The sequence below is a fragment of the Chelonia mydas genome, chromosome 5 (genome assembly GCF_015237465.2).
Source record: "Chelonia mydas isolate rCheMyd1 chromosome 5, rCheMyd1.pri.v2, whole genome shotgun sequence".
In the NCBI taxonomy this organism is placed as follows: Eukaryota; Metazoa; Chordata; order Testudines; family Cheloniidae; genus Chelonia; species Chelonia mydas.
In genome coordinates, this window is record NC_051245.2 from 103,689,408 (window position 1) to 103,713,045 (window position 23,638).

The following is a 23,638-nucleotide window of genomic DNA, read 5'->3' on the forward strand; positions in this document are numbered from 1 at the left end:
ATATGCGGAAGTCAATAGCATAAGTTTATTTTTAAACATACTTAATTTTTAATAATCTAGAGTGCTATAACATAGGTAAGGATATGATTAATGGAAGATATTACTAAACAATGTCCCTGTAAATATATTGTGCTATATTTATTGGCTAATCTGAAAATGATGCCATCTTAAACTCAGTCAAACAGGAGTGTTACAGGCAAAATTATAACGGAATTTGATTTTCCTTGCATTTTTTTTTTTATGAAGGGGAGGGGGAGAAAATGAAAGATTTTTGGCTGTATGTGAAATTTAACAAAAATAGTTCATAAACTCAGTCCCATTTTTGTCATTTTCCAGGGAGTTATCGTCAAATAAAACCCTATTTGAGAGTAAAAATTAACTACTTAGATCATTTTGACAGGAGGTTGGAATACAACCTGCCCAAAGCAACCATACATTTTCTAATACAGCAAGTCAACTTTATTGAGCTGGCATGCACCCACAATTTACAGAATGTAAAATAAAATCACTTAATGCCTTCTAAGGAATTTAATAACAGAGTAGAGAGGAAAGGGGCAAGCGAGTTCAGAGGAAAGGGGCAAGACAAATGGTCAGTTAATGCTTTGTGGCTACACCAATATATCTTCAATGTATACAATATGTGGTGAACAAAACTAATACAAGAATATCCAAGGACAAATCAATCATGGTACATGTTGTTTTCAAATTAGAAATGAAAGCCATACCCTAAGATATTCCTCTTGGGTAGTTCAATACCATCAGGTCAATTCTACTGTTAAAACCTAACAGCAGCCTTTGTTTACCATTAGGAGAATGCAAACTACAACAAACCATAGGTTCAGGTATGGAACATGCCAGGGACATTACCAGAGGTGAAAGTGGGCTGGTACGGCACACCGGTAAGAAGTGTCCGCCAGTTCCAGCCCGTGCACAGCTCATGTTAAAGCGGTGCCATGGCAGCACTTTAAGGTCGCTGCCCCTTTTGCCCAACCACTCCCCCTCCAGGGCTGCCGATGGGGGTGGGGAGAAGGGGCAGCTGCCCCGGGGCCCAGTGATTTAAAAGGGCCCAGGGCTCCTGGCTGCCGCTACCGCAGCAACAGCCAGAGCCCCGGTCCCTTTAAATTGCCTTTAAATCGGATGGCACGGGCCAGGCAGCGTGGAAGGGTTGTCTGGGGGAGGCTGACCACCAGCCCTGCCCCTTCCACCCGAGGCCCTGCCCCTTCTGGGGGCCCATACCGGAAAGTATTTTACCTTACTTTCACCCCTGGACGTCACTATATATGCACATAATTCCTTGCAGGCAACATTTCTCATAAAAACAAAACAAAAATTCCCTTCCAGTTCCAGTGTTTTGTTCTTCATCTAGTATTATATTAAGACATTGCTAGAAATGTGTACTTAATTGTATCTGTGATGAGAGTTAGTGTAAGGGTCAGACTGGCTTGGGTGAATAAGCTGTATGGGGGGAGAGGCATGAACCAGCCATTGTTTGTAGAGAAGACATTTAAAATTGCTAGCCACAGCTCTGTGGAGTCAACTCATTCATTATTAGGTGGAGGACTCCCTTGCCAAGCATAATGTTTAAGTTATCAAAAACAAAAAACTGATATTCTCACATAATCACAGGACTCCAGTAGCTGGAACTTTAAGACCACCACCAGATATTACAAAAGTCAACACTGGATGCTTTAGAAACAATTATGTTTATATTGGGCCTTATTCAACACCCGGTGAAATCATTGGGAGCTTCTCTAGTGACCTCACTGGGCTTTGACTCAAACACATTATGGTCAAAGAGAAATAGTAGGTGAGTGGAGGAAAACAATATTAGGCCATCTCCATCCATTAATCAAATTACTTTTTGATGGGGTTTGCAGTTAATGGAAAGTAAGCATACTCTTAGTGCTTTGTTTAATAGTAATGGACTTAAGCACATGATTCAGTGCTTTGCTATATCAGGGCCGTGTCCTTAATAGGGAAGGGGTTAGAAATAAGGATCATCAAAACATGAGAATTATTTTCTATGAATTAAGACTTTTGTTTTGTTTAAAAAAAATCACAAAGTTTTCCAATATTTTGATGTAATGACTGAAGGAGGAAAATTTTATTTTGCTTAGAATCAATTGGAATTGAAAGGGGAAAAAACATTTTGAATGCATTTGAACTGAAATGCTTCATTTTGAACTATGTAACAAAAAAAAATGGAAAATTCTTACTATACAAAAAGACATTTTCTTGTGGGGGAAAAAACTAATGAAAAATTTTATGCTCGGTCTAGAAAGAAGAGCTCCTGCTTGGAGCCCTTCCCCCTCTCTTCCAATTCCCCCCCCCCCCCCCCACGACCCACCCTGCCCATTGTGGGGGTGTTAGGATATAGATATTCAGGCCTGTGTGTAAAGGCCTATACTACAAGAATTTAGGTGTATTCTTATCACTTAACTAGTTATAGAGGTATAAAAGAAAGAATCAAAATCACTGTCTGCCAGTGTAAGGGCCTTCTCTTACTGTGACAGTCTGAGGCCCTGTTCTTAGGCTAAGGCCTTTGGCTAAGCAGCAGAGGCAGCCATGAGCCGGGAAGCGGACGGTCACATCCTCACATTCCAAACTAGTCACATTGAAATAAGGTGCTATTGGGCTGTTAGGAATATAGTCCTGTCCTGATAGTGCCTATCACCTCCAGAGAAAGGGAAGTGCCCAGAAAATGTAAAAGGAAACTTAGTTTGATAGCATCCTATCTGGCAAGAACTCACTTATCAATAGCTGGGATGTGAAACCCTCATTTCTGTGTTTGTTCTATCACTGTAGTCCCCATTTCCCCATTTTTGTCTGTGTAATCTCTGTCTGGTTCTGTGATTGTTTCTGTTTGCTGCATAATTAATTTTGCTGGGTGTAAACTAATTAAGGTGGTAGGATGTAATTGGTTAAATATTCATGAATATTCAATATGTTAGGATTGGTGAGTTAAATTTCAGGAAAATGATAGGTTAAGGTATAGCTAAGCAGAACTCAAGTTTTACTATATAGTCTGCAGTCAATCAGGAAGTAAGCGGGGGGGGGGGGGGAATGGGAACAGGGAATGGGGTTGGGGAGATTGGAATCATGTTTTGCTAAGGGTAGGAATGGGAACAGGGACACAGGTAGGGCTCTGTGGTGTCAGAGCTGGGAAGGGGGACACTAAGGAAGGAAACTGGAATCATGCTTGCTGGAAGTTCACCCCAATAAACATCAAATTGTTTGCACCTTTGGACTTCGGGTATTGTTGCTCTCTGTTCATGCGAGAAGGACCAGGGAAGTAAGCGGGTGAAGGAATAAGCTCCCTAACAGGTGGTATGAACCCTGAGCCCCAGTGGACCCCACTCCTTCCCCCCACAGGGCTACAAGCCCTTTTGCTCCTCGCACTCGGGGCTAAAGCCCTGAGACCCCCTGCCCAGCAGCCGAATCCTGGAGCCCCGAATGCCGGAGGAGAGCAGCTCTGGGAAATATGGCCCATATGTTTTTCCAAATGAAGATACATACAGTGCTAGCACCAGACTTATCTTCATTATAGTGATTTACAGATCAAGCTTTGTAGGATAATAAACATTATGATGCACATGTTCCTCATATGTACATAAAAATTATGAACCCTGGAATCTATTCTTTAGTGATTCAGTTCTCTGAGTTTCAGGGATCAGATCCTGGGTTTAATTCTGTGTATAGTATATATTGTTTCGAAATATACTAACAATTCCAATAACAAGCTGTTTAACTCTTTGAGGCACTGACTACTATGTGGGAAATGAAGCATGTAGTCTCTAGTAGCGATTGGGACTGCGTGTCTACTACCATGGATAATAACTCAGTGGCCACTTGCAAAAACCAATAAGAAAGGAAGGCATAAGATTATTACACAATACTGAAAGAAGCATGCAGAAGTTTGGAAGACTAAACAACGTATGCACAAAACAAAGCGAAAATGTATATAACTACAGAATATAGCTGAGTTTGGATAAATACCAGTAAGTATCACTGCCTTAAAAAGATAATCCGAAATATAGAAGACAAATGCAAATCTTGAGCTACCAGGAAAATGAACCTTTGATCGAAGTTCCTCTATCTTGGTCAGCAACTCACTGGGTACTTGGAGAGTCATGCCCTTGAATGCCCTCTGCCCATATTCATGTGGAAGGTGCAGGGGGAAAAGAGAAATAATAATGTCTCCCTAAAACACAAACATTCTTCCTGCCTTACTCTACTCAATGCCTCTCAGGAAGGGGATGAAGTTAATGTTGATTCCTCTCCCAGTATTTTTTACCTACTACTCAACTCCCTGAACCAATGCAGGTTTAGGTGAGGGGTGGTGAAGAATTTAGTACTGGGATCCCAGACCAGTACCTCTCTCTTCATATTGGGGAAGGAGAGAAGATCCCAAACTCTCAGGGAGAGGGATGACCAGCAGCAGGTAGACAGGGGAGAAGTATCTGGTCTTTCAGCTACATTATCTGAAATTTGCTGAATATCTGTGGCTGAACATTTGGCCTACTGTTAAATATCTGAATGTGAGAGAGTGAAGGGAGAGAATGAGATTCCCCATCCACATGGTGAATATTATTTTATACGGTGCACGAACTAATGACTTTAAAATCCTGACAGATGTTTTAATTAGTAATTGGTTAGTTTTATTATTGTATGAAATGCATTTATGATTGTGGGCTTTGAATTCATGGACACTCTTCTAGACCAATTCTGTTTGATACAAAATTAAATATAGTTTGTTTTCTCTGTTTGTAGAAAAATCCAATTCTTCAGAAGCAGCTTCTGAATTTGTATATTTTCCAAATTTTGAACTGAGTTGCTAATTAGGTAGGAGCCAATACAGCAGATGTTGGATTTATAAAATTCATTTCTATTTTTCAAAAGCTAAATGTGGCCAAATATTTCCAACAGGTAAAATATGTTCAGCATGTCTATACTGCTGTAATTTAAGGAATTTCCAGCAAGTTACACATATCAATAGTACAGTCCAGTGTAATAGAAGCAGCATTGGACTAACATTACAAATCAAATGAAAGTGAATGGGCCATGGCAGTAGACGATGATGCTGGCACCATTAAAACCAGTGCTATGCAAACAAGAGCAACTATTCACTTTGGAGTTCTTTCTTTCAGAAATATTTGCTCATTGGCAAGTCCAGGCTGATTCAGTTTTGTTAGACTCAGCCACCCAGTCAATTCATTATCATTCCCGTCGCTTCCCCCACCCCCACCCCCCGCATTCACAGTTTCAGAATATTTCTAATATTGCCTTGATGTTTTGTCCATTATTAATCTGCTTTTCTTATTATTATTTTTTTTTTATTATTTGTATTACAGTAGTGTTTTGAGACCCAAACCAGGGATCAGGTATCCTCGTGCTATGCAATGTATACATATACAGTTAAAATAGGACAGTACCTGACCCAAAGAGTTTAAAATCTATTTGGGAATGTTTCAAATACTTCTTGAAATACATCAATATATTAATATAAAAATAACATTTGAAGGGGGAAAAGTCAAAGAAAAATCCCATTAAAATGAAAAATCATAGCCAGTGATATATCTTTTAATTGAATCATTCAATAAACTAATCCAAAACTTAGTCAACTTTGAGGTAGCATACTGGAGTTCCCTTGATTAAGTAGAAGATCAAAGGAAAAATGCAAGTGCACTTGCTTGGACTTTACTAAAAAGCTGTTTTGACTACAAAATGTTAGCTAACATTGAATTTAATTGTGTTAGAGACAGCACCCCATTGATAATAAAGCTAGGAGATATAGTTACTATGTCCTCCATAAGTACATAACTACATTTGCTTCTTTTGTATGCAGTTATGGACACATATTTGCACTACTTTCAATTTATAAAAATCTCCCCTCGGAACCTGAGTAGGAAGCAGAGCTCCATTCTTTTTAACTAAATCTTATTCCCAGTGTTATATGGTTGCTGACCACTTTAAAAAAGACAAACATGAAAAGGAAAGACACCCACTCACAACTAAAATTCATTTAGTAAGGGTAAGTCTTCACTACCCGCCGGATTGGCGGGTAGCAATCGATATATCGGGGGTTGATTTATCGCGTCTAGTCTAGATGCGATAAAAATCGATCCCCGAGCGCTCTCCCGTCGACTCCAGAGCTCCAGCGTTGCGAGAGGCGCAAGTAGAGTCGATGGGGGAGTGGCGGCAGTTGACTCACCGCCGTGAAGATGCCGGGATAAGTTATCTAGGTATGTCGACTTTAGCTATGCTTTTCTCATAGCTGAAGTTGCGTACCTTACGTCGACTCCCCCCCAGTGTAGAACAGGGCTATGACAAAACACTTATACCAACATTGCACCAGTCGTGTGATTAAAGTTCCTTTGTGGGGTCCCAAGCGTCTACACCACAATTAAACAGCCGCTTAGCCCCAGTTAGCTGACACAGGGCAGCTGCAGGTGTCTAATTACAGTGTAGACATACCCTTAAGGTCCTGTTGTCCAAAGTGTTCAGTGTCCTCAAATCTCACTGAAATTAATGGAGCAAATTCTGTGCTGAGCCAAGGCTCAGATCTGTCTCCTAGCTGGGCCAGTGCCTACAGAGCAGTAAATCAATCATGATAAAGGCAGCAAGCAAACAGCAATCATAAAGGCAGTCAGCTACCACCCAAGTCATTCTCCCATCCCCCTTTGGAAACAAAGTCTGAATCCTCCTCACTCTCCCACTGCCATATAAAACAGTGGCTAGTCTAGGCTTCTACTAATAATGACTGGGCAGCAGCCACTCCACAATCCTTACTGCACTGTCCTGACCAACCTCAGGAAACAATCTCAAAGCTCCTCCCTGGGGATGTAAGAGGCCCTCTGTTCCTCTCTGGACTGGGCCCAGTGGGAGTGGAGAACATACAAAACTAGGTGGGATTGGGCCTATATTTATCTAAGGATAGATTATGATAGGTACTACTCACTGTGAGTGAGGCTAATTCAGACTCTGAGAGTAGCTCACTGTGAGGAAGGATATTAGAAAGTGTCCCTCTAGTCATCTGTGGTACTTTTATTTATCCTGTTATTTGACTACAGGAATTTGCAAATCAGGTCCAGGGCTGAAGCAAAAACCCAGATGCTACTGAAATCTATAAACGGAAGGTGCAACCACACCTCCCACTCATTCACAACTTTAATTGTTCTGGGCTTGCACTAGGGTTGCCAGGTGTCTGGTTTTCGACCAGAATGCCCGGTCAAAAAGGAATCCTGGTGGCTCCGGTCAGCAGGCCGTTAAAAGTCCAGTTGGTGGTGCTGAGGGGCTAAGGCAGGCTAGTCCCTACCTGTCCTGGCACCACGCTGCGCCCCGGAAGTGGTAAGAAGGTCCAGCTCCTAGGCACGGGGGCAACAGGGCTCTGCATGCAGCCTCTGCCCCAGCACCAGCTCCGCATTCCCATTGGCTGGGAACCACAGCCCATGTGAGCTGGGGGCAGGGACAGTGCCTGTGGGTGAGAGCAGTGCACGGAGAGTCCTAGCCCCTCTGCCTAGGAGTCGGATCTGCTGGCCACTTCAGGGACGCAACACGGAGCCAGGATAGGCAGGAAGCCTGCCTTAGCCGCGCTGCACTGCTGACTTGGAGCCACGTTTATTTTGGGTACATATCTTTAAACTTTAGAAGCAGCATGGGAAAATGATGCTGGTGTTGAATGCGAGACAGATTTAATATTAAAAGACACTGGAATTTTAAGACAGAATGAAACAGCATTCATATTAGAACTCATCCTCTTTAGGGTGTCTCTTCTGGGGCCTGGAAAATTGTGTAAATATTTCTTAAAGGTTTGCTTTGTATTTGCATTTAAGGGAACTAGTCTCACTGTTGTTGCTGAAGGTTAAGAAAATAGAGTAAAGGAATTGCTTGGTTTTCTTTTCTTTCTTGCTGTTTATTTTTCATTTACTGATTAGGGATGAGAAACAAAAGGGAGGGAAATAAAAACTCACATTAGGAAAGTAAAAAGTCCTTTCCTGAGACTAATTATTTTGATTCACAAGGACTGTTTAATTACTGAAGAATGAATTACCAGTCATTCATGCTATTACAAATTTTAGTTCACCCTCCAACCTCAGATTAAGTCTTTATATCATTTTAACCGTTAATATACCAATTAAATAATACCACTTAATAAACCATTTAAATCTGTAATATACATATCAGCCCTTTTAAAATCCTCATATTAACACATCTACGTTTTCTTCTGAAGAGAGTTATGATGTTTCTGGTACATCCTGTCAGAATTGAACTGTGTAAAGCTCTCATGTTGATTCACTATGTAGACCACTTATGATGAGCAACATGAAAAAAAATACATTTACTTTAACTTTTTGGTTGTCTTGTATAATTTTGAGATTTTTTTAAACTAGCTATTTTATTTCCTGGAGTCTAAATGGATTTCACTCTAGCCTCTCCTATTTCTACATTCACTGCTAAAAAAAATAATTGATCTTCTGCTTTAAAATTCCTGCTGTTTCATGAGCTCTGTTACAATTTGACATAATCTATTTCCCACGGATTTTGAAAAACATAATAAGGTCACAGCAGGGAGGTTTTAGCTTCATTAAAGAACATTATTATAAAAAAAATGAAATGATCTAAGGTAAATTGTTTTGTCCGTGTGGTGTAGTTTGCACAGATCCACATTAATCTGAGCATATAAAGCAACAATACATTGCAAATGAGACACCTTATCATTCATTTCACCATGGGAGCCTCTAGTGGCATATACAGATGTCAATAGCTCGCATTCCAAGAGATTTCTACCTTTGTTAAATAAAAAGGTATTAAACCTCCTTGCAAAGGTCCAAAATCAGTCAATAAAAAGACTTATTTCTGCCTTTAAATTGTCTTGGAGACTTTGCTTGTGTCTAGCAAATGTAGATGGCACAATTATTTAAAACAAGTGAATGAGCAAGGAAACGAATTGAAATTTTGACCCACTCAGGCTTCCATTTATCCTGGGAGCCCATAATAGAGGGAATGCACAGAAGGATTTAAGATAGAGCAATCACTGATTCTCTATTAATCAAGTTTAACTGAGACTAAAGTCTGACAGAGCGAATTACAAGTTGCAGGCTGTAAGGCTTATCAATTCATTACTACTTTCAAGGCTCTCCCTTCTCTCTTTCTCTTTGCCTTCAGCTGCTGGCAAAGGATGGACTTTTACAGTTCAATTTTTCAGTTTATTTTTGACTGCTTTTAATTAAATTTGATGGTCTGCTTCTGCATCAGTGAAGTTATTGGAGTTGCAAAGCACTTTGCTGTTATAATGATGGCTCCCTTGATGTCTGTTCATTATTAACTGCTTTTCAAAAGTGCTGCTCTCAACTCTCATTTTATAAATATTTAAATAACTCTGAATTTCTATAACAAATATCTGGGCACTGGAGATAGGGATTCAATTGCCTGTTTAATAGGTTTTACATAGCAATATGACTTTTTAAAATAAAGTTATATATTATATTATTAATTGGGAAAGTGTTGTCCCTAAATCATGTTACTCATAAGTGTCAGCACAAATTGTAGCAATATTTCAAAGCATCAGTAATCAATGAATTAGTCAATAGTTTATGGCTTATCGCTTTTGTGAGTGTATTTTTCACACATCTTAATTAATCAGAGTAACAGACAAATAAATAAATAAAATAAAACAAAACACATTTGATCTTTGCAATAAGATGTTGGAACAATATTACTCAAATTAACTTCAGTGCTTTCAGGAGTAAACTTTCATCTTTTATAAAGAGATTAAAGGAGCAAGAAGTGAGTTCTTGTGTTGAGAGGGACCTATCTAATTACTAACGATTTTGTTAATGTGTGAAGAGAGACTGCTCAACAGTACAATGAGGAGGGAAAATGAAGTCAGCAATCCTAAAATCTTCCTTCAGCCAGGCTTTTGTAGTGCTTAAAATGCTTAAAACAAAGGATTTTGCCCTGCTGAATAATGGATAGCCGCTTTGCCCCAACTCCCCTGGGCAATGATTGTTAAATCAATATCATAGTCCTCTGAATGTTAAAGGCCAGCTTCTGCCACCCTTACTCATGTTGAGTAGTATCTTACTTTGCAAAAAGTGCCACTTACTTCAGTGGAAGTACTCACAGAGGATAGTATTACTGAGGGTGAATAAGAGTAGCATAACCTGATAGTAAATCATTCAGGAGTTAGGGACACTTTTGGATCATAAAATGAAAGCAGCACAGGAGGTAGATGGGCTGCTACCAAGTTCAAAAGGCATTTACCTATAACCTTGTTGACTCCTCAGCACAAAGACTGTATCTTTCTATGTATTTTTGCAGTGCCTAGAACAAATGGGTCCCCGATTGTTGATTAGATTATGATTTGACCTACACAGGTGAGCAGAACCTCCATTACACCTCTACACAGGCTACCTCGCCCTTACATCCAGGTGCACAGAAGTCACTGGGCATCACATGCCTGCTTAGTGTTCCACTAAGGAACAGATGAGGGTAATGGGGAGGGAGGGACAGGGAATGGGTGGAGTTTTGACTCTGATACACTTGAACATGCTGGCCGATCCACTCGGTGTTGTGAATGTGACTGTGGTGGGGTGCCTACCCCACCCCTATGAGAGATAGGGCTAGAGTAGGCCAGAGTGGCTGCGCAGAAGGGCAGCCAATCAGGAAAAGGCCTACTGGGAGCCAATCAGGGCCAGTATTACAGCCAGCCAATCAGGGCTAGGCTAGGCCCTATATAAAGTCTGCCCAGGAAGGGAGCACGCGGTCTGTCCCAGACCTTGATGGGGGAAGGTCCATCTCCTGAGCAGGAGACAGACCCCTCGGACAGAGAAGTGCTGGGCAAGCTCGGGGGAGCATATGTTAGCGGGGGAATAGTCCCGCTATTGTGGGGAACTTTCCTGGCTTCTGTACTACCCCGGTGAAGTGGGCTAGCGAAAGGATCTGAGTCCTCGCTCCTACTTCCTTTACCCAGTGGCCTCCCTGCCCTTGAGGACTCCCCTTCCACTCTCCTGTCTGGCAGAGTCCTCGTAACTCCAACAAGGCTGGGCCCAGGATTCCTGGGGGGCTCGACCCCCAACCCTGCTGTGGTCACCTATCCTTGTAAGTCCTAGGCCTTCTTCTCAGGCCCTGGCTGTGCTGTAGGGATGCTGTGCCCAGGACAAAGTAACATGGCTTTCCCTGTCTTGCTTCATTACAGTCAGAGGACAATTAAAGCACATTCATATATAAGGCAAACAGAGCAATCAAGCTAACAAGCAGGGAACAGACAGCTTAGCGAGCTCACAAGGGGAAAGAGTCTGCACCCCCAACAAGTCTTCCTGGCTCTTGAGGCTAAGGCAATGGACTTGGGAAATACAAGGGGAGCAAAAACACATTCTAGTTATCCATCACTTGGATACATAGCTACACTTGCAGATGTAGAGCGATTTGAGTTAAACCTGCCTTCGGAGAGCGCAGTAGGGAAAGCGCTGCAGTCTGTCCACACTGACAGCTGCAAGCACACTGGCGTGGCCACATTTGCGGCACTTGTAGCAGCATTGGGAGCGGTGCGTTATGGGAAGCTGTCCCACAGAGCACCTCTTCCCATTCTGGTGCAGTGGCTTGTGGGAAGGGTGCGGGGCATTCTGGGTCCTGTCCCAATGCTCCATAATACATCAGTTCGCATCCCAGCAATCCCTGTGCTTCCGTCCACTTTTGGCACCATCTTTCAACGTTTTTTGTACTGCGCGCTCTGTCTTCCCTTTTCGTCTGTGAGAATGGAGCCCGAACTGCTGAGGAGTACGCTGACGAGTCTTACCAGGACGTCACATTTGGCAGTCGAGTTACTCCTTATGATCCAAAGTGACAGTGAGGGCTCCGACGATGATATTGACTCGAGCAACACACATGACACGAGTTTGCTTGTGGCATTCACGGACGTGCTCACCACAGTGGAATCCCACTTTGGGGCTTGGGAAACAAGCACTGAGTGGTGGGATCACATCGTCATGCAAGTCTGGGATGACGAGCAGTGGCTGCAGAACTTTGGGATGAGAAAAGCCACTTTCATGTGACAGTGTGAGGAGCTCGCCCCCAGCCTGCGGTGCAAGGACATGAGATTGAGAGCTGCCGTGCCAGTGGAGAAGCGGGTGGCTATGGCAATCTGGAAGCTGACAATTCCAGACAGCTACCGATCGGTCGCTAACCAGTTTGGAGTGGGAAAGTTGACCGTTGGAATCATGTTGATGCAAGTTTGCAGGGCCATTAATTGCACTCTGCTCAGAAGAACCGTGACTCTGGGTTACATGCATGACATTGTGGCTGGCTTTACACAAATGGGTTTTCCTAATTGCGGAGGGGTGATAGATGGCACACATATTCCAATTCTGGCACCAGCCCACCTAGCCTCTGAGTATGTTAATCTGAAAGTGTATTTCTCTTTGTTTCTCCAAGTGCTTGTGGATCACTGTGGGTGTTTCATTGACATTAACAGAGGCTGGCCCAGAAAGGTGCATGACACACACATCTTTCAGAAAACTGGCCTGTTCAGGAAGTTGCAAGCCAGGACTTTTTTCTCAGACCAGAAGATCACCGTAGGGGAAGTCGAAATGCCCATTGTGATCCTTGGAGACCCCGCTTACCCTTTAATGCCATGGCTCATGAAACCCTACACAGGGAGCCTTGACAGCAGCAAGGAGCAGTTCAACAACAAGCTGAGCTGGTGCAGAATGACTGTGGAGTGTGCTTTTGGCCATTTAAAGGGCCGCTGGCACTCTCTGTAGGAGAAGCTGGACTTGGCCGATGACAGCATCCTCACAATTATATCCACGTGCTGTACCCTCCATGACATTTGTGAAGGGAAGGGTGAACGACTCACTCAGGCATGGAACTCGGAGGTTCAACACCTGGAGGCTGAATCTGAACAGCCAGAGAGCAGGGCTATTAGAGCGACCCAGTGCAGGGCTGCAAGGATGAGGGATGCCTTGAGGGAGCAATTTGAGGCTGAAAGCCACCAGTAATGTCTGGTGCCCTGCACGGGAGTGAAGTACAGTAGTTCCAATGTTAGTAGGAATCTGTGTTTGCTATGCTGACTTCCAGTGCCTGTTTCTTTCCTGAGCTAAGGTATCTTTTACTTTATGCAGTAATAAACAATGTTTTCTAGGCCAAAAAATCCATTTATTGAAAAGAAACACAACTGCTTGGGAAACAGAAAGGGCAAGGGGGTGGGGTGGGGAATGGTACAATCACAGATTTGCATATGTCCTGTTATCATACTCAGCCTTCCTGTCTGGAGTGCTGTGCAAGGAGTGCTGCACTTCAGGATGGCTATACTGCATGGTGATGGGCATTGAGTGCACTGGGTAACGGTCATAGTTTTCAGGGCTGAGTTGTGAAGCTACAGGTGTTGGAGGCAGCTGGTGATGGTAAGAACCCGGATGTTGGGGAAAGTGGTTGGAGGTGAAATAGGGGCACAAGGGAAAGAGTTTTGGGACAATGGCTGTGGGGGGGGGGGGCGGGGCGGGCACAGTAGTGCTCCGCCTGCATGGCTACGAGCGCCTGGATCAAGTCCGCTTGGCGCTCCATTATGCTTATCAGCGATCTGTGCTTTGCTGCCAGAGCACCGCGCTTTTGTGCTGGCGCTCCTCATTCTGCTGGCAGATCCTCCTTTCACTGTCCCGCCACTCCTGCACTTTTCAATTTTCATTACTTGAATGCTGCATTACTTCATGCAACATGTCTTCCTTGCTTCTATGTGGCCTCTTTCTGATTCTTTGGAGTCTTTTGGCCATTGATAACACAGACGGCTGAAATCTCAAGGTTGCATCTGTAAAGGCAAAATGCAACACTTAACAGCAGCAGCATTGTTCACACCAGACAGAGCAATGATTCCCCCATATTTAAGGGCAAGCACAGTCTAAACAATAGCATAATTTGCCCATCCCAAAGTAAGTGCACATAACCCACAGGAGCCCCAAAATGGTGAGTAAGCACAGGGCCAAGCGTGACTGATTGTTTCATGGCTGTACTGTCCTCTGGATTTCTGTGCCTGGGGGAGAGCCAACAGTGGCAGGGGGCCCCTATACTGAATACTGTCCCCATATTTTTCACAGGAGTTTGTCCTGGAAGATCTCTCACTGCTCAGGAGGGTGACCTGGGAAGAAAGGAAGGGTCTTCTATTGCAATGCGGATCCCCGCTGGCCAATATGCAACTTGCCTGTGTGCAGCAATGGTCCTCCTGCCCCTAACGGTACAGTGGCACAGACAAGTTAGCCTTACTGGGACAAGGACCACAGAAGCTCTCCCAAGAAACCTGCACAAGCACATTGCCAAAGTTCTGGATGAGACCTTTGAAGAGATCACTGAGGCCAATTACTGCGATGTGAGAGAGCACATAAATGCCCTATTCTTCATCTAGGCATGCATGCAGCCCTAACCCTCCTCACCCCAAGAGCCTGCAACGAATAACTTCCTTCCCAAAACAAAAGCCGCTTACCGGCAACCTCCTCTGGTGTTTGTCCTTCCCCAAGCACCAGCAGCCGCAACTGGATACCTTCCTCCTGGCTTGAGAACAGCTCCTGGCTGCATGCATCTAGGGATTCCGGGGTGTTTTCCTCCGCCTCAACACCCTTGCTCCCACTTTGCTGCTCCTCCTCCTGCCTTGTTGAACTGGGCTCTGAAGTGTCCATGGTGGTACTCAGAGTGGAGGTGGGACTGCCCCCAAGTATCGCGTCCAGCTCTTTGTAGAAATGGCAGGTTGCAGGGGCAGCACCAGAGCGGCAGTTTGCCTTGCAGGCTTTGCGGTAGGCATTCCGCAGCTCCTGCACTGCAGTGCGTCCCGGTCATGGCCCCTTTCCATCATGTCCCTTCCTACAGCTGGAGTGCAGCTGGGACTGGACAGCTTCCTCCTCCCAAACACTGATGAGGTTCAGCACCTTGCCATTGCTCCATACTGGGGATTGCCTGGCGCATGGAGGCATGGTCACCTGGAAAGATTCGCTGAGAGCACTCCATGCCTGGCTGAGCAAACAGGAAGGGGATTTTCAAAATTCCCAGAGAATTTAAAGGGCAGGTCTGAGGGTTGGTCACCTGAGAACAGAGCAGTAGAGTTCAAAGTAATGACCAGAGTGGCTAGAACAGGCATTGTGGGACACTTCTGGAGGCTGATCAGAGCACAATAACGGACCAGGGAATCCATACTGGCGCCGCGGTGCTCCAGTGGGGGCGCATCAAATGTTAATCCACTCGCCGAGGTGGAATACCAGGAGCACTCTAGCTGTGGAGTCAGAGCGCTCTACGTGCCTTGCAGTGTGGACAGGTTGTGAGCTAGTGCACCCGGGGCTCCTTTAATTCGCTCTAACATGCAAGTGTAGCCAAGCCTTTAGGGAACAATGGGGACAGCACCTTCTAATTCTGTGAAAGTTGAATGCCGTGACTAAGAGGACTGGAGATGCTGGTAACTTGATATAAGTGAGAAAACAACTTAGACAAAGATTGTAACCTGATAAAATTCAGTTTTAGTCACTAGAAAGCTTCCTTGTTTTGTTGGTAACCATTTTCTTATCTCTGCTTATGTGATACATGAATGGTGTGGTGGGGGGAGGAGGAGTAGCTCCCTTTTATGGACATCCAGCCAGACAGTTAGCTACAAAATCCCTGTTGTTAGTTATTCTCTACTTGCTTTACCTGTAAAGGGTTAAAAAAAGCCTATAGGTAAAAGGAAGGGAGTGACCAAAAGAGTGAATGGGAGGGCTAGAACTTTTTAAAATCGGGGGAAAACTTTCCCTTTGTCTGTCTGTTGTTCTCCGGAAAGAGGGGACAGAGCAGAACAGGGTTGGAGCTATGCTGTAAAAAGCTGTAAACCAGGTATGCAAATCACCAGATCATACCTAGAATGACTCCATTTGAAACCCCGTATATGTAAGTAGATCAGGAAATATCTAGAAAGACGCGATTAGGTTTATCTCTTATTTCTGTGCTAACCCCCAAATGGTTTCGTTTTTCTTGTAACCATTAACCCCAAGAAACACCATTCTTGATGCTTAATTATTATATTTGCTCTTTTTAAATCTAGCTATAGCCTAAGTTCCCGATGTATTTTCTTTCTTTTTGTTTTTAATAAAATTTACCTTTTTTAAGAACAGGATTAGTGTACTAGGAGGTTTGCGCATATGTTGTTTAATTAGCTGGTGGCAACAGCTGATTTCCTTTGTTTTCTTTCTCAGCTCTTTCCTGGAAGGGGGTGGTGGTGAAAGGGCTTGAGATTACCCCACAGGAAGGAATTCCCAAGTGCACCTTCTTGGGTTCTCACATGGTTTTCTATGCACTTGGGTGGTGGCAGCATCTACCCATCCAAAGTCAGAGAACAGCTGTAACCTTGGGAGTTTAGTACCAGCCTGCAGTGGCCAGTATTAATTTTTAGAATCCTTGCAGGCCCCCACCTTCTGCACTCAAAGTGCCAGAGTGGGGAATCAGCCTCGACAGCTTAGTATCACTTACATTTCTATTCTTTGTTAATAAACTTATTTTAAGGTTTACTATACACCATCTCAGTGCTGTTATATTGAATTAAGTGTGAGTCTTCAGTTAAACCAACTGACTCGTGTTTATACTGTCTCTTTGGAGGCAGCAAATTTAATAATTTCTGAGAATGTCCAGTGAGAGGGACTGGACACTACAGAGAGATGTCTAGAGGGAACTAGGATACACAGATTGTTGCCTGCAAGGCAAGGTAAAGTGTAGCAGAATTTCAAGGAGTTGGCTGGTGAAGCAGACAGACCGGTGTGGCAGGGAGCTGGTGCACAATCTAATCTCTAGCAAAGCTCACTCTTGCTAAGACAAAGCGGTAACAGTGGCTTATGGTACCAGGCTGCCCTGAGGAAAGCGCCACAGTGAACAGCAGCAAATTACTACCAGTCCAGAGCAAGGGGAAGCCAGGAGACAACTGCATCCAGAGTTGTGTCTCTGAGTCACAGAACCTTCTAGGGGTTGCACCTGGGTAGGTGCAAGCCATATCTAGCCATCTGATTGGAGTCTCTAGCAATACAAATAAATGCATACATATACATGACAAGGTATGGTGCCTCAACATGGCTGTGTTCTTTAATCTTATGTATCTGACACCCTTCATGTTAGGGTTTGCTCCTGCTCGACTTCAGAGGGAACTGACGGCACTAGAGGACACCTCAAATAATCAGGCTCTTACTGCTCATGAAAGAAAACAACGTGTGTTCTCAACAATTCTGTTTACCTTTAATTAAAAAACAAGGAGTAACTTAATGAGACATCAGGCTACATCCTTCACTGGCAACGATTAGGTATGAGGTTTTTTCCCCTAGCAAAAATACCAAAACAAAAAATACCCCCCAAACCCCAAAAGAAACAACAACAACAAAAAACCCACAGCTATCTATAGGGTGGATCTGAGTGATTGGAAGACGCATAGTATCCTAGTGTGCCATATGAAGTAGGTAGCTAACTGAAACAAGTTATTTTGCAAACAGTCTTAAGTCACCAGAATTTCATAATTAAGGAGTCCCCATCCCCAACAGTCATTGTAAGGGCTTGTCTATCCAGAGAGACTCAAAAATTAAGCCAAATTAACTAAAAGTGTGAATCTGAAGTGCATTTGTTAAAGCACATTAACTCAGTGTGTGGATGCTTTCATTCAGAAGTAAAGTGGACTTAGTTCAATTTAACTAATTCATCATGTAGACAAGCCCTAATTTTGGGAAGTTGAATAGTACTCTTATCGAAAGACAAAGTATTGTACATGGTGTGTCTGATGTTTCTTCACTTACTACAGAGACAGGAGGTCCCTTAAGAGTTGCAATAAAAATTAGCAAAATATTCTTAGAAAATATTCCCACCTTATTTTGGGGGAAGTGGCAGAGGACTGTAATAATATAATAAAATCCAGATAATTCACACCAATGACTCAGACACTCCTTGAGAAATACTGTACTTTTCTAGCTAGCAAGTTAGTGAATGGACATCAGTAAAAAAAATAATGGCAATGTATCACCAAATGTACTAAGTTCATACATTGTATCAACAGTAGATTAATTTTAATTATATTAATGATAATACCCTAAAAATATTACCAAATATATAGTAGAATGTTTTTGGTTCTTTAATTAACTTACTAATATCAGATCTCACCTTAAAATTTGCTACAGAAACTTTTTTAAGAAGTGGTGAGAGAATACAGTTTTGATGTGTGATGGAACAGTAAGTTTCATGTTAAGATTTTTGCCTGAACAGCTAACATTTAACAATTAGTTTGCAGGTCTACAGTAATCCTTAAAAAAAACTCCTGCAAAATAGATTTTCTGCTCTTTATCTACAGTTGAGAAATATAGCAAGGATGAGACTAAATTTTTCAAATTTTGGTGCCCAAATTCAGTTCTTAAATGCATATTCAGGAAACATTTTTTTACATAATGCATTATCAGCTTGTGGAACTCACTACTACAAGACAACACTGAATCCAAGAACTTAGCAGGACTAGATAGTTAAGTGGACCCAGTTTAAAAGTTAATTTCATTTTTAGAGGTGTTGCTGGCTCTGTGGTTTTCCATAGTTCAAGCATTGAGAATATCACTGGAATCATTCATACCTCTAAAATCATAATAAAATTTATAAATTAACTCTTTGCATTTGGATAATGACAACATCCCCAGTTACATTAGATAAGATAAAATGCATAGATACATAGATTTATTCAATACAAGATAAAATCATAACATGTTCATGCCTCAGGAAAATAAGCCAAACACTAACTGAGTTAGTAAGAAATGTATCCTGTGGGAAAGTTATTCCATAATTGTCCATTACAGACAATTCCTCTGAAGCATCAAGTAACTAGATACAGTTGGAGAAAAGATACCATACCAGATGAATCATTGGTCTAATCTGATATGCCATTGCATTGTGATTCTATGCTATGGATCTCTATTAGTAGCCTGATTTTCCACCAGTGCTTAAAGATCATAGCGCCCACCAATGTCTGGCATCTCTGCAAAACAAGTCATTTAATTAAGTGCAGAAATGTGTATGTTGATACATAGCTTAAAGAACCCAAAAGTAAAATTTTGACTTAAGTTACTTGCCAAAGTTCCCATTACAAACAGACCTTTGGCAGAGGCAGGAATAGAATTAAAACATCCTGGCCCCAATTCCTTTCTCTAACCACTAAATTACTGTTCTAGAAATCCAGTTTTCAGTCAATTTTCAGATTTTTTTTTGTTCTATTTTATCATACAATTTGTTGTTGTTGTTTTGGGGGTCTGGTTCTAACCATTAAGGGTATCATTACACATTCCATTCCCCCACATCTGTTTTTCATCAGCTGGCAAGTTTGTTTTCCTGGCCACTAAGAATGGATTGCAGTGAATCGTTCCCAAAACACACTCAGATCCAAATGACTTAAAAGAAACCTAGTTTCTTAGAATACTAAGATCAGATAAACAGTACCAAAAAAAAGCATACTTCGGTCTAGAACTCCCATGCCTCACCTAGTTAGGTCCCGAATCCTTGACATCAAATAAAAGCTCACATTTCAGGAGATAGCCTTTGATGACTCTACGCTGTAGCACCTCATAATTCTGGACCCCAGTGTCAGTGAGCTTTCACATTTAAATCCTGGAGAGATGTGTTCTATGGGTCTTTGAAATGTGCATGTGCAAGCTTGTATTACAAATTACTGAGGGAGTCCAAGGCAGAGACACCCTAGGATTTCACAAAGAAACTCCAATTTTTGCACAAGTGCAATATCTTGGTCAGTGCTTTTATTATTGTTTGGGTCTACCGAGACCCAAATTATATGTAACAATTTCATTCAATAAGAACATAACAATGGCCCCACTGGATCAGATCGACAGTCCACTTAGCCCAGAATCTTGTCTTCTGATACTGGCCAGTGCCGGGTGCTTCAGATAGAGTGAACAGAACAGGACAATTTATCAAGTGACCCTGTCATCCAGGCCCAGCTTCTGACAGTTGGAGGTTTGGGGACATCCAGAGCACGGGGATGCATCCCTGCCCATCTTGGCTAATAACAACTGATAGAACTATCCTCCGTGAACTTAATGAATTCTTTTTTGAACCCGTTTATACTTTTGGCCTTCACAACATTCCCTGGCAACAAGTTTCACAGGTTAATTGTGCATTATGTGAAGAAGTACATCCCTGTTGCTGTTTTTTTTAACCCTGCTGCCTATTAATTTCATTGGGTGACTACTGGTTCATGTGTTATTATGAAGGGGAAAACAACTCTTCCTTCTTCACTTTCGCCATACCATTCTTTATTTTATAGATCTCTGTCATATTCCCCTTGTTCTTCTATTTTCCAAGCTGAACAGTCCTAGTCTTTTTAATCTCCCCTGATATGGAAGCTGTTCCATCTTCCTAATAATTTTTGTCACGCTTCTCTGTACTTTTTCCAATTCTAATTCATCTTTTTTGAGTTGGGGCAACCAGAACTGCATGCAGTAGTCAAGGAGTGGGAATACTATAGCTTGATATAGTGGCATTATGATATTTTCTCTCTTATTAGCTATCCCTTTCCTAATGGTTCCTAAAATGCAGTTAACATTTTTGACTGCCACTGCACACTGAACAGATATTTTCAGAGAACTATTCATGATGACACCAACATCTATTTCTTGAGTGGTACCATATAATTTAGATCCCATTATTTTGTATGTATAGTTGAGATATTTTCCAATGTGCATTATTTTGCATTTATAAACATATTACATGCATTTTTGTTTTCCTGAGCAGGTAGCTGACCAACTCCTGTCCTTTCCCATATTAATTTCAAATGCTCCTTTGAATTACATATATCATCAGGGGAGTTTTATGCAAAAATTAGCTTTTCCCCCAATCTGAGTTGAATTATTAACATGTACCCACTTTATTGAATATTAGATCTCTTACCTTACAAGAGCATGCCCTAACCAATGGGGGCATTCTGGACCAGATCTCTCTCTCCTGTTGAAACTATTCCACTTACATTAATAATTATATTTTCATTAGATCATGGACTTGAATTTGGGCTTCCTCCTCCCAATAATCAATTATCTCAGGATTGTGCAAAAGATTTTCAACAGGTCAATATTATCTTCCCCCATCACCTTTTCCTATACCTCTGAATTTCCTGACTTACCTCTGAGTCAAAAAGTTAATTTCCTTCAGTCATACCCTTAAAATCTCCTTGTGTTCAATAATTCCATATTTCCAATAATACTAAGATAGCAACTAAGATTTCTTTACAGATGGTACCCCATCTGTCACACTCAAATTCAATGGAAATCTCATGCTTCCTAAAGAAACCTGTCCACTAAGGCCTACTTGCTCTTCACCACAGGAAGAAATCCAATTTTTATGTCTCAGCTGTCTTTTCCCCATTCCATCACCAGCTAATCTGAACATTAAAAAACCAAACGCGTCAGTGAAGTTCCACTTCCCTTATATAGTTTTAGCCCAATGGTTTGTGCATTCATCCAGGATGTGAGAGATCCAGATTCAATTCCCCCTTCTGCCAGATGTGTCGAAAAGATTTGAACTCAGCTCTCCCACCTACGGAGAGAGTGTCTTAACCACTGAGCTGTGGGGTATTCTGGGGTGAGTTTTCTCTCAGTTTCTCCTATTGAAGCTGTTCCACTTTGTATAGAATACCTGAGTAGTCGTTGGGCCGAGAGAGAGCAAGTATAAGACTGGCAGTATAGACTGGCGATTAGGTCACTCACCTGGGAGGGGAAAGCCCAAGTTCAAGTCCCCACTCCAATGAAAACGTAATTATTTATATAAGTGGAATAGCTTCAATGGGAAAGACAGAGATCTAGCCCAGAATACCCCATTGGTTAGGACATGCTCTTGTGAGGTGAGAGAGCAAAGTTCAATTTCCTGGTCTACATGGGGCAGGGCGGAAAGAGTTAAACCTGCATCTCCCACATCGGGTGAGTGTCTTAAATATTAGGCTCAAGGTGATGGGGGGAAGGGGAGAGTCACCACAATCTCCTCCTTCAACTGTTTGTGAACACTACCAAGTCCCTTTGTGAATCTAGCGCCCCAAGTTTTTTGGCTGAAACTATTTGGCAAATTAATGTCAAATTTACACATAGTTTATTTGCCAAATAATGGAGTTTTCGTTGACCTGCAACTATTTGTCTGAAAAAGTTTGCCCGGCTCTACTCATCACTGAAACACAGCCACCATGGAGGTGAAAGATGCAGCAATGAATTTTATTGAAACAGAACATGGCACTACTATATTACCACACAACACTTCAGGAAATACAGTGTGAAACTAGGACATACAGCAACACAGGCTATTGCTATTACACATGACAATGTGCCACCTTTATATTTATGAGAGAGATTATTTTAACGCAACCATTTAACTGAGAAATAAAACAGTATGTCTGTTTTCCACACAGCTCTACCTCCCCAGGCTCACTTTTGTCCGAAAGCATTTTCTTGTTCTGGGTGGCTTCTTCTCTTAGCCTGTCAGACATTCCCTCCAGCTATCTCATGTGGTACAGTATCTGATTTGTATTACATCATAAATGACTTTAGAGTGTGTGTGCATTTGTGTATGGACCAGTGTGCGTAGGCTCCAATTCAGGAAAACATTTAAACATGGGGTTAAATTCCTTCCTAATCAAGAGCATTTAAGCACTTGCTTACGTGATATCCTGAGCAGGCCTATATGTCTGAATTATGCCATGCTTCATTAGTTTCATTACAAACCAAAAACTCACACCAAATTTTCTGGAAAATTTGGAGGCTTGCAAATCTTTTAGTGAAGTTAGGGTGAGATTTAAGTGAACTAAGGCTGAGATGTGCTCAAACTTGGGCTGATTTAAAGTTTTATGGGGAAAATATGAAACTCAGCAGTTCTAGATGGAGTCACTTTGATGTCTGGGTTGTTTGAACCCAGAATTCAAATCAAAACTCAATAGCCACAAACTCAGCCAAAGCAAAACTGGAAACAAGTTTGTATTAGCCATTTGATTACCCCTTTGCATTACAGCTGAGTTGTTCACAACGCTAGTAAATGTGTTGGATATAAAGGGGGATCAGGTGTTATATTTATTGATGATATCCTCTAAACCAGTGAATACTTAAATACATGATTTCTGCCTCTGTAAGCAATGATACATTTATGTGCATACAGGCTGTCTGCCATTTATATTTTCACTGTCTGAATATTAATGATTTATTAGACTACAGTAATTGAGATGGCTCTTAAAAATAAATGCAACGCTTACATATCCCAGATTGGAAGGTCTGGGATATAGAGAGGTACTAAAATGCTGTCAGTGTGTTTGGTCTGAGACACTAAGCTACTTAGTCAAGCACTTAGAATTTATTTCCTACGAATTATTGAAAACATACCTTATCAAAGAAAGATAATTAATCATTTCTAAAGAAATGTTTACCTGCAGACATCCTGCTTGTAGGTAGCAGACTTATTTGTATTTGCTAATTAGAGGCAATTGTAGGAGGAAAGAAAAAAGCAACAGAGTATCTTTAAGACTAATTAAAAGAGATAGACTAGTCCAAGTAAATACAGTGTGAAGTTCAGATTATATGCTTTAGTGATTTTAATTTTCAGATCAAACACTACCCTAAAGAAGGTGATGAGTAGAGAGCAA

At 42.0% G+C, this 23,638-nt stretch overlaps 1 protein-coding gene across 5 annotated transcripts in view; it reads right to left on the minus strand.

The window, feature by feature from the left end:
• Positions 1–23,638, minus strand: part of PTPRD (protein tyrosine phosphatase receptor type D) — a 2,140,771-nt gene that overhangs the window by 1,172,788 nt on the left and 944,345 nt on the right. The gene's annotated exons all lie outside the window — the stretch shown is intronic.